Below are 12,669 nucleotides of genomic sequence, written 5' to 3'. Positions count from 1 at the left end.
GAACCCATGGCCTTGTGCTCAGCAGCACAACGACACAGCCAGTGAGGTATGTCAGAGTAAAATATTTTTTCAGGTCATGCGATATGTCAGTGATTGGCACAACCTACAATGTAGTTGGGAGAGTCATGATTTTAATAAACGCAATGGCACTTTCCATCAGCGCAGTGTACTGTGTGGAGTCGTTGTCACTATAATTAATTGGTGAGTGAAATGGACAAACGATTCTTGCAAAAACTAAACGCCGGATGCGCACACTGAGGCGAATAACGTTTTCGGCGGCCGCTTTGCTAGAAGATACTTGGGTGCAAATATGTGTCTTCCCAACCATCTGTGAAATAAAAACATTTATACGTTGTTAACATGAAGATAATTTCATTACCAACAATAACGCGGCTGCCAAATGCACGCACTCCTACGCCTCAAAGGTATTTCAATACGAAAAGTGAAGCTAGAGTTTCTAGTTTATCCTATGTGAAAAAATGTGGCCCCCAAACGGCATGGTTTCCACAGGCGCTTTCGTAGGCTTGCGGCAAAGTTAAAAATGTGCCCAGCGATGGCCTTGCACGCATGTGAACAGCTGTATTGCTGGGTCCATTTTTGCAAAGAACCGTTATTTGGCGCACACGTGTTACAGCTGAATGCCCCACTTTGGTGATGAACGTTAGATGATTCGGGGGTACAAACAGGCAAATTATGGTGGAAACAAGACAGCATTCAGTCACGTAAAACTATCGCGTGAAAAGTTTTTCCCAAATGCTTAAGTTAGGAAATTGTAAGTAGTCAATTTTCGCCCGATGAGGACGCATCTTTCCCGACATAAGCGTCTGTGTTTCCTGACACGTGCTCGAATCGGGCACAAACAATCTAAACGTTCCAGTATTTCCAAGTATCTGCTTCTTTAATTTCAGCCGATTTGTGCCTCGACAGTGAAGGCGCTCGATTTGAAGCCAGTATATTGCATTTAAATCAGTTCGTTTACAAGAATAAATAAATAAATAAATAAATAAATAAATAAATAAATAAATAAATAAATAAATAAAATAAACAGGATCAAATGTGCATGCGCGATTCTAGAACTGTAATTTCTGTGCTCTTTCTGCTGTTGCGCAAGTCAATCCTTTTCCGCGAAATGTTGACTGCGATGTTGACGAAGAGATGCAACAAGTAATGGGATTTTTTAAAAATGCCCAGTTCTCTGTGTGTGTGTGCACGGACACCTACGATTTATATATCCATGATATCTAAGAGAGCAAAGAAATATCCTTCAGATTGTTCATCAGATCATCTAGTTGTGCACAGCAGGATGGCTGCGGCACCAGCTCATAAAAAGCCCGAAAATCTATTTGCCCTACAGCAACCTCGAGAATCATTTAGTTAGTGCGCCATCCTCGCTTACATTATTTTTCGGCAAGTGTTCAATTGCATTTTTGTTTTGCCAATCGTGTATCGTCGCTCAACGTAGTGGTCACTTACACAAGGGTTATGTAGGTGCATCTACGATAACAAAGCTCAGTAGGAAGTCATCACTTGACTTCGTCGTTCATTGCAGTCCTTTCGTCCACAGTTGCGCTGTACGCGTCATTTAAGGTGTTCAGAACCGCAGTAATCACTGAAGTCTGCAGACTTTTCTACATGAGGTCATATCATTTGCGAAACACCGCTTTTATAGACTGTGTACAAAATGACATAATTTGTGGCTTCGCAGGCGCTGCGCACTGCATTCAGTTGCTATTCTGCTATAGACCACATCGTCTTCGGCACGGTTACTTTTGTCAATTGGTAGTGAATGTTTACTTGCTTTGTTTGTTTTGCGGCTGATATCTATAGCCAGTGCAAGGCCTGTCTAAGCGTGTCCTGCTTGTCCTTTCAGTTTACGTCAATGGTACGTTTAGAATCATACGTTGTATACCCTAGTGTGCGTCTGTTGGGTTTCGAGCTGTATGCAGACGTCATAAGGGACGTTCCCTGCCTCGCTCACCGGTGTAGAAACAATCATAAGTCAGTTTATGCCGAATGTGACTAGGTGTTTATGTGTGCCAGTATCGATATAGTATGTGCTCCCTATTCCACCTAAGACACGCAAACAAAGAAATGAAAATCCGAATTTCTGCATTCCTCCACTCACCGCTGGGGCGCTGTGTAGCCAGGCGACTCACTTTTCGAGTGAGCCCATATCAAACAGCTGGCAAACGTCTGAATGCAGGAGATGCAAACTGCTTCGTGTGGCCGCTCCTCGTCTGACTAATGAGGCACCCAGTAACGAGAACACAGGTGGAGAGAGTTGGAAGAAAGCAGATGATCGCATCGGGAAAGCATCGTTTAAGCGCGCGATTTAGAAGCGTGCGCATGGCGTACCGCTGTACAGCCTGTGGTGCCGGTGGGTGAACGAACGGTAACGCTCCACGATTCGGCCACGATAAACCGAAGGGTTATTGCGCTGCCGCCAGCCCGCGCAGAGAGGCAGCCATTGTGGTGGCTTAAATCTGGGTTAATGTCGGCGGCCACGGACGGTGGGTCTGCCTCCATTAGGCCGATAATCGTTGAATGAATGTTGCGGCGTGCCTTACTGGGAAAGCATCTCCATGCATCTTCATGCGTAGGCTTATTTTCACATTCATCTCTGGCGAGAGCAAACCTCGCTGGTGGGCGTTAACGTCTAATAACGGTAATCCATTTAAAAAAACAACAACAAAGTAATCTTCTCGGGCTATCACGTTGCGAAACTTAACGAGGGACGTTGTGGGGCGCTTTTATTGTTATTTTCTTCACTGTTGCGCGTATTCTAGTCATCTGATGTTGTCTGACTTGATTACTTTTTATGTCAGACACCCTATTGTATGGATTGTGTGTGTTGTGCTGTATAACATTACGTCACCTATTTTTTTCCTGCGCGAACTAACCGAAAATAAATGAATGGCAAGTCCAGATTAATCGGGACAAACTACGATTCTTAACGCTAGCGTGCGTAAATCTAAATACTAGAACATCGTTGTGTTCCACATTATGAGAACACGGCCACTGATTCGAATGCGCTACTAGGCGCGGGATATTTAGCGTGCTGCTAATTAGCGTCCAAGACAGGACTGCTAAGATTAGTAAAAGGAACACTGCATCGAGACTATTATCTCTTCATCAAGAATAGCTCGCCCTCTGCAATGTACGCAACCATTCGTACAAAGCACCTGTGCCAAAGTTTCGGTTATATTTTGACGTTCAATCTTTCTATCGTTTTTTTTTTTCATTTCGCATGCATATGTCGCGAAAAGTGTTGCAAAATGTGTTCTGGTATGCCGCACGTGGTCGTTGCCGTGACATTTTTTTTTTTTGCGTTTGTGCGAATACATTTTTGATGGATTTCCGCTTTGCATTTGGCACGTGTAACAGGCTAAAATATTTTTCCACCACTCGATTACCATTTTTCCTCGAATCGAAGCCACGGCAAGGCGAATGGCTGTCAGTTTCACTTCGTTTTTTTTTCTGTAAATATATGCAGTAATGGAGATTCATTCAGACTGATTCTGGTCGCGACCATACTGCGGTTAAGACGGTTTTTCTCGGCCGGTCTGCGACACCACTATAGAAAGTGGGAATGGGACGCACTTACAGTTGAATTTGCACCCGACTTTATCGAACGGGTCTCCTCCACCTGCTTGCGACAGGCCGTCTTCCTGAACACCTTCCGGGCCTCGATTGCTGGATTCACGGGCCCTTTTAGAGTTTCCTGTTTGACTTCCTGCACGAAAGAAATTTGTTTGTGAATTCGAGGACGCCACTGAATGAGAACATCAACTTAATGAGAGAGTTGCTATATTTAGCTTGTCTTTAGTCTCCTTATCGGTAGTTTCCTTTTTTCAACCTTTAAGAACGATTATTAGGGGGAACTTCGGGCCGGCAGTTGTTCGGCTACCACGGGAATGACGGTTAGTGTATGAATTTCTCAAATCTTGCCCCTTGTGGCTTCAAACGGTATTGTGATGTTACTTACGGTACTTTATCTTTCGAAGGTTTCAACCACTTGGAATTTTCTAAGGACGACGAGATACTTACCATCTGTGTAACGGGTTATCACTGCTAATTGTTGCATTATTAAGACAATGTTTCATTCAGAATGATCAACTAGTCAATTCACGCAGCCGTCTGAAGCTTGAAGGACAAAGTTTAGGCAAATAAATGCAGTAACCACTATTCTCACGCTGGCTGTACAGCTATACTTTCAATATTCCTAGTCACTAGCACCGATGCTCTGTCTAGTAATTCATGCCGCAAGCTACGATCAATTGTGGTGAACGTTCATTGTGATATACCTGAATGCAGGCTTCCGAATAAACAAAAAAAAATTGTTGAGCACTCGCAGCTTCCTTGTATGCTTACTATCTGCACCTGTAGCTCCTCGCTTTTATGTAAATCAGCACTCCACGCTCAGAGCACACAGAGATCCCATTTTATTGACATAAATTATTTCTCCGCACTCGGCTTCTTCTGTCGCAAACTCTTTTAAAAATGTCTTTGTAGCTGATACTTTCTGTTTTTTTGTTGTTGGTGATTTATCCACTTCTTAGCGCTTGTCCTGCTTGTCTTTTCGGCACCTATTCATAGCACATACCTATTCTGGAGGACTGGCCAAGAATTTTCAGATACCCAACGACGCATGCCCACTTGCTCATAACTCAGTGGCCCAGGTTCCCTATTCGGTCATATACGCCTAGTAGCCCGGGCTGATGTTACATAGTCAACGAGGAAACAGCAGCCAAAACCCGCAGAAGGAATGCAGGGGAGGGGGGGGGGGGGGGGTTGGAAGAAAATAAAGAAGCTCCGTTTGGAACAAAATTCTCTACCATAGACAGTCTCAGCAAGGTCGATGAAAATAGGTCGCGAACCTTCGTATGAAAAGCGGTCTAGAGCCAATTGTCACCGACGTCAGCAAGGGCGGTTACAGAAGAAGCTATTGCAACGCTACTAAGGGAGCAGGGAACAAACATTGTTGGAGGAACGGCTAAAAAACTACACGCAACTTGATATCATTCAGTCAGAAGAAGATTCCGCATCAATTTTATGTACTCGCGACTAGGAAGGAAAATGCAACTCTCTTTTAGTTTATCGTTAACAATAAACGTATTTTTCAGCGCCCGCCAACAAAAGAAAAGTATACACGCCTCTATCAATTACGATGCAATCAAGTTGTTGTAGCGTGCAGAAAAACTTGCTCGTAAAGTTTACCTGCTACAATACTGCCCCCGTGCATGTAGTGTTGTTTTGCTTGTTAACGTTTGCCGGAATTCGCGGGAGTTGCTTTTGCGAGGCGTGTTTCTGCGTTGGTCAAGGCGTCCAGTCGAAAGTACTAAGCTGCGATCGCCAGATGTTTGCTCACTTGGCTGAGATGACGCGTTTGCGCTGACCATCGATCTATCCGTCCGATGTTTCGACCCCCTTTCAACACCCGAAGCTTTCGTCGGCCTGCAAATAAACTGTTCCCTGCAAAAAAATGTTCCCTGAAAAAATGTTCCCTGCACGGGTGCCACAGAGGCACCCGAACAGGTGGCGTTTCGCTGCATCATTTCCCGCCGTAGATGCTCGAAATGCTCATCGCGTGAAATTGCGAGGGCATTTGAGACTCCGATGACAGGCCACCAAAATAAGTTCCGTGTCTCTGACAACAAAAAAAATTACGTCACTACTTTTTTTCTTAATAATGTGGCGTCACTTCGTTTCTCTTTCCACCGGAAGTGTTACCTTCCCACGCAGATGGCTCTACGCCCCGGAAACCGCCAATGAACGTTCACGTGTTGAACAAGTGGGCTTCCATTTGAGCTTTGCTGCCAGGTACCTCGCACCAAGTTCCACGCTTGAGCAAGATTTTCCAGCTGAAGGCCGTCTCACACACTCGGACGCTAAAATATAACGGAAACGACCGTCCAGGCGCCGACTGTCAACTGAAGGGTCGCACAGTAGGGGGTAAAGAAGGAAGACGCAAAAACTTATCTGCACATTCTCAAGGGGAAGGCAGTCCGTTAATCGCGAACACGCACGATCATTCGCGAAAAATTAAAAAAAAGACTGTTTAGGCTTGGCAATTTCACGAGCTTTGTGCCTTCCTTCTTTTTCCCGCTACTGTGCGACCTTTGATTTGATACTCAGCGCTGGCGACGTCATTTCCTTTCTTCCGTACCTGTGCCCGTGCTTGGACGCCCGCCTTCCGTAACGCCAAAGCTTACCATATCTATCTATCTATCTATCTATCTATCTATCTATCTATCTATCTATCTATCTATCTATCTATCTATCTATCTATCTATCTATCTATCTATCTATCTATCTATCTATCTATCTGACACACACACTTCCCCTCACCACAAGTATAGTAGCAGACTGGACTCAGTCTGGTTAGCCTCCCTGCCTTTCCTTCCTCCCTTCTCTCTCTCTCTTAATATATCGCACAAGTTTCAGTCGTTCAAAAAACTCTCGTTGGGGTCACGGTCGTCGTTACGTCAGCCGGCTATCAACTTCCGAGCAGAAGGCGCGTCAGGAGCAAACGCTTGCGTGTCAGTCGCAATGTTTAGGAGGGCGTTGACTCTGAGGAAAGGAGTTTGATGGTCGTAAAACCAGTAAAGGGGTTATTGCAAAGGCGCGGTTCGGGTCCTTTACGGAACGTTTTACTGGTGCGACATATGCGGATTATGCTCACTTGAGAAACACACAATCATTTAGCTATATGTCAAGGCGTAAGCATTGAGTGAATCGGAGAGAATCACAACGCAATGTCATAATACCACCGTTGACCTTGACCTTTAAGAATGACTCCAGTGGAGGGAGTTGCGATTGCGAAGGAGCACAGAAACATGGCGGCTCATTTTTTCTTTGATAGAACGCAACTGACAATGAAGCAAAGAAAAATATAAGCAAAACTTAGTGAACATTTTAAACATTACAATGTTACAATACATGAAGTGTTAGGCAAAGGAAGAAGTGGTCGGAAACACGCATGCACACTCTTAACAAACGTAGGCACACTGACAGACACATACGATAGCAGACGCAAGCTGTCCGTAACAAAATCAGTTCCGTTGCATTTCTCTGCCCGGTGGCGTTCTGCATGTCCTTTCGCAGCAACATGAAACCGTGAAATGAAAACGGACGAAAAAGCGTTTTGCCGCTGCCTGAGAAGCGAACCCACAACAGTCACAACACAGAGGCGTTCTGGAGCTTTGTACCGCATTATTCTATGAACAAAGTGGCACCTCCGGGCAAAGAAATACCTACAGATTACTGAGGGGACTTTCTGAATAAATAAATTTGCTATTAATATGAATGCGTCGAATAAAGTGATAACGGAACGTGAAGTTGTTTAGTTCTTTATCAGCGGAATAGTATCGTTCAAATATAAAAACGATTAGAATGCCTTCCGCATAAATGACATAACATTTCTTCTCTGCACAGTCCCTCCCCCCCCCCCCCCGCGAATACTTTACATCTAAAGAAAATTTCGACAGGTGACGTGTTCTGTCGTTCGCTTTCTTGGACAAATATTTATCGCAGGTTCACAGAGCTTGCTGAGCACTAAAGCAAGCTTAAAGCTACAGAAAGTTGAGCTAGTTTGCACGGATTCATCGTGAAAGAAGGTAAGGCGTGCAGACACGGACACAAGAGAAGAGAAGCAGACAACAAACACCCCGGCGCTTGTGCTGTCTTTCACGACACAAGAAAATGCCTAGTACTGAAGACACAAATCTCCGCAATTTATTTCCTTCTTTATAGCCAGAAGCACTTACGAATATGCGGCGCGTAACGTGAATGCACAGTTCATGGTTGCTCCTCGTCAAACTATTTTTTTTTTTCTTTTCCTTTTCTGGGGACAATATTTAAACTGCGAGAAGCTGGAGCACGTGGTCTGCACGCGTAAGCGCTGCACTTCGAGTGTAGAGCTAAGCGAAAGTGCAGGTTGATGTTCACTAAGGCATATTTGCATATCGCGAATGCCGGGCGAAGCGCATACACGAATAAAAAAAAGAGAGAGAGAGCTGACGAGAAACCAGGAGAAAACCAAGAACGATGGAATGGAAACGATGCTCTGCGAGGCACTGAACGGCAAGAGTGGCAGACGGGAGCAAGTGCGAAGAAGAAAGATCGGTGTACTCCGACTCTCGCTTTTTTTTCGTTTTTTTTTTTCATGTCATTCAGCACTTAAGCGCCGAGGAACGTCGCTGTCAAAATGAGAGAGACAGGGAGAAAGGGGTGAAACGAAGAGATTACGTCCATAATTGCGTTCACAGCGTGACCGATCCATCATGGCGTTCCTCCGGGGAAATACGCGCCTGACACCCACTAAGCGGTCTTACCAGCTGTGTGCTCGACACTGTCTCTATTGCACCCTTTCCCGAGTCTTTGCTGTTTCCCGTGATGTTCTGGGGGGGACATTCCAGTCCGCGATTTTTTTCGGGCCTCCGCGCTGTGTCTATTAACTTCTTTGTGTAGCCTTTATGGTTGCCACGGCGTTATGACAATTGTATGGGTGGGCGAATATTCCAAGTTCCATATACGAATAGAACATGACACCCCCAGTATTAGCATCCGTACTCTAAAAGATACTATATGGTATTTTCAAATATTTTAAACTAATCAAATAACTTGCAACCACCGACTCTTTAGAGTCTTGTAACTCTTCTCCATACGCTAAACAAAGTGTCGCAAATTATCAGAGCTGCAACAACAATAACAATTTTTCGAAGGAATGCAGAAAAAAATAGATAATACAAGCATGGTTTTGGTTTTGTAGTGGGAGCCTACATGACGGCCTGCAAGTTTTGCTCCAGTCACGAATGCTTTTTTGGAAATCTAGTCATGGAGCATATTTAACTTTTCTGCTACGACAAGAGATGTTTTCTTCACTGCTGGTCTTGTTTACAGCAATCAACACCTTCAGATGTCTTTCATCACAACTTGTGATTTCTTTTTCACTAGCACTTACTTGGCGTTTTTATAAAGCCTCGGTTCGATACAGCAACCATGCATCCTTGAAAAACGTTTTTGTTTTTGTAACCAGGATCTGAAGATGTTGAGAGGCTATTCCTGCAGCTTTTAATGTCAATCAGTCACTTTTTTGTATAAAACTGATCCCGCTCCCTTTACTTTTTTGACAAGATCAATTGTGCAGAATACTCCTCCTGTAAATACATACATGCACTTAGGGCTTACTATGCTATATTCAATACTAGCTCCTTCTATTTGAAAAATTTGCATTTCGCCCACCTCCACATAACAGCATTCCAACCTCATGCATTCTCAGTGGACTTTACTGCCCTTACTACACTCTGATTCATAAGTTTGCCGTGGGGTAGCGGTAGCGACACTTCAACCTCGTCCATGGTCATTACAGTCCTAACACCTTTTCTACAGCGTTTACGTTTCCAATGTCGGCGTATCCGCCCCTTCCCCATAAATTTGTAGGCAAGCTTTCCTTGCATTTTCCATACACTTTGTGAGTGCTGGTTGTTGCGGGGTCTGCGATTATGCTCATTGGACAACAGGGTATGCGCTCAAATAGATAAGCTGTGTCGCTGAGTATGTTCGGCTGAGTAACCTCGGCACTGGGTATGCGAACATTCTTGGCCAATCCCCCAGAATGGACTTCCGCCATTGGATAGGTGCCTGCACGGAGAAAAGTTAAGATGTGGAGAAGTTAATCACTAAATATTGAAGAAGTCAGCTATCGGGAAATGTGAAAGTCGGTATCAAAAGCAAGCAAACGAGGACGATGAAGTTCACTGAACATAACTGGAAAGGAATAGAAAACATAGAAAAAAGCAGAAGTGGCCAAGGGCATGCATCGAACGAGGATCGTTGAACTGCACAGAAGTGAAGACGGACAAGCGAAAACGTTAGAGAAATGACAAACAAGCAGGGACTTAAGACCATGTCCAACAACTTCCACACCATCACGTACGCGCGAGCGTTCGGACCGGGAGGTATAGTTTGTCGGCCTGCCAACAAGACCTGTGTTGAAGACCTACTGAAGGGCATTTCGCTTCCACCCCGGTGAGTGCTTTTATTCCGATTCACCTTGCGTGCATCAAGAGTCTCGTACGGGGTGTAGATTCCTGCTTAATTCCAACTGAAACCCTGGACAAGCTCTCCACAGCAGGAGTCATTGGCATTTGTTGCTGCAATCGGCCGGTAAACAACGAGAGGAATCGGACGGAATCAGTAATTGCAACGTTTCCGGGCACATCATGTCAGTCAGAAATAAAGATGTGGCCTCTTGTTTTCCGTACAGAACCCGCCAGTGTCACGTCCAATCCAATGTCAGAATTGGTGGAGATTGGGGCCCAGCGCAGGAGGGTGTAAGTTGTGCTCGCGTTGCCACGCCCGTGGAGATGGTCATCCTTGAAGTGAATGCTCCGCCATGTCGCAAACGTGCCGCCTCTGAGGGGGAACACACCGGGCACACTTTTTAACTGATCAGCTCGCGCTCAAGAAATACATATTCGTGAACTAATCGACCGCAGTAACTGCTCCCGAAGAGATGAAATAGCAGTTATTAAAGACATGGCCTTCGGATACTCTGGTGTTAGAGCACGCAACACTCCAAGCATGGATCCTAATTTCTCCGGAACAATTTATTGAGGTGTGGAAAAAAGCAATGCTTCAAGCTATGAAAAAATTGATATCCAGCCTATCAGATAACTTGATACAAATTATTTCCAGTCAGATGATACAAATAATGTAGGCCGCTAAGACACGGATGCAGTTCTCAGTATCTAACGCCACACCTCGAGCGCCTAGCAACAGGGTAGAGACGCCTTCTTCATTTGTAGATCAGTCTACAGGCACTACTCCGCTAGTAGAACCTGGCGTTAGTGTCACAGAGAAAGAACTTGACACTCAAGCTCGCGAACATGATGGTATCCACAATTTCTGCGATTGTAAAACCAAAATAAAAAATAGCCAACCGTATTATTTTATTAAAGAAAGTATGCTGAAGGCGGTAGTTGCCGCTGCTGTGCGATCAACACCATTAGACAGCTTGAAAGTACAGCAGCGGGCCTGTCGCTCTCTATTCTCAGCTTTAACTTATTTACCTTGCCTATCTAGTCAACCTAACCTAGATGTCATACTTCTTCAAGAAACTTCGCTTTCCCCAGAGGAAAATTTTAATTTGAAAGGTTTTCGGTCTTTCCAATTAGATCGACACTCGCGAGGTGGAGGATTACTTATACTTGAAAAGAGTACGCACATGGGCTGGTTGGTTCCTGATTACGAGCAGTAAACAGTGCTAAACAACAGGACAAAAAAGAGGGACACCATCCACAGCGCTGACTAACAACCATGTGTCTTTACTATTTCAGTGAGCGTATACATACTGTACCACTATCTCGAAGCCCACAAACAACAGAAATTCGGCCTGCGCAAGGCCAATAAATTGCAATGGATGAGACAGGAAGGCTATCTCCTTCGGAAGTAGAGAAATGGAGGGGAGGTTTACACATGCTTCGCCGCTATTATGAATGTGGAAGGCCTCGGAAATAAGACGTGCGTGGTCACCGCGGTATTTTGACAAGTAGGCCACATCTTTAAAAGACGGCTTGCAGCCGCATTCATTGCAATGCAATGATAATTGACTATCTCTAGCTTGTTTTCGAACCTTGTTTGAGTGTTCGTGCGTGCGGTCACTGATGCAGCAGCCCGTTTGACCGGTATAGAAACGCTTGCATGAAAGAGGAATCTTGTAAACCACAGGGCCACAACAGACAACAACAAACCTCTGCCTGTGCTGCTTTTTACAACTTTTTGGGCTGTTCTCGGCCACCAAGTCAATCGGGTGACCGAGAACCGTAACAGCTTTTCGTGAATACGGGCCTTGACCTGAGAGACATGCATCTGCTTCGCGGTAACCCAGTGGCTCTGGTGTTCGGTGCTGAGCTTGAGGTCGCGGGCTCGATCCCGGTCGTACGTGGTCGCCACCTTGCTGGGGGTGGCGACCACCCCCAGCAAGGTGGCTGCGGGTGGTCGATTGGGTTGATTTTGGTGTGCGTTAAGGTTGGGTTTTTTAACGCACACGAACAATTAGGTACTTGAGTGTTCTTTGCATTCCGCCCCTCTAACCCTCCTCACCCAGGAAGGTGGCCACCATGTGCGACTTATATCGAGCCCGTGACCTCAAGGTTGTCAAAATTATTCCAATGTGCCCCACTATACCTTGACTCTTACAGCGCGTTTTTCAAGCGTACAGCCTTAGAATTTATTTATTTATGATTTTTACAGCGCTGCTGTATGTGGGGGCTAGGTTCTGATAAAGAATTTGTCCGTGAGCAAGAGCCGTGCACTACAGAATGGAAAAATAATATATAGTCTTCCAACTCTTTCCGCGGATTATCAGCCGCGGTGGTCGCATTGAATGTTATCATGTTATCCCTCAGGCCAGGTCGTTGGACTCTGCTGGATTTCCTATAAAGTTGTTTCCATCCATATCATGTTATCGACCATGTTATGACGCACGACCTTCACAGCCGTATATAAAACGTGCATTGGCGGTGCTGCTTCGCTGTCGTTCGTGGGGCTAAATGTATAATAAAACGCCATAGTGTACCCACCAATCGTCGACATTAACGTTGACCTAACGCGCCCCGATGGCACGTGGATTGTATCCTTCCTGTTGGAACGGTTTGGAATTGAGTG

General features: G+C 45.1%; 1 long non-coding RNA gene across 1 annotated transcript in view; it reads right to left on the bottom strand.

Moving 5' to 3' along the window:
- The window catches only part of LOC142564989 (uncharacterized), a 301,795-nt gene that overhangs the window by 262,634 nt on the left and 26,492 nt on the right, over positions 1-12,669 (bottom strand). Inside the window, exon 2 of the long non-coding RNA XR_012824726.1 lies at positions 3,605-3,733. This is a non-coding gene — a long non-coding RNA (uncharacterized LOC142564989). The remainder of the gene's footprint in view (positions 1-3,604; positions 3,734-12,669) is intronic.

This window comes from Dermacentor variabilis, chromosome 11, assembly GCF_050947875.1.
Source record: "Dermacentor variabilis isolate Ectoservices chromosome 11, ASM5094787v1, whole genome shotgun sequence".
Taxonomy (NCBI): domain Eukaryota; kingdom Metazoa; phylum Arthropoda; class Arachnida; order Ixodida; family Ixodidae; genus Dermacentor; species Dermacentor variabilis.
Note: the sequence above shows the minus strand (reverse complement) of the source record. Positions and strands in the feature narration are given on the sequence as shown.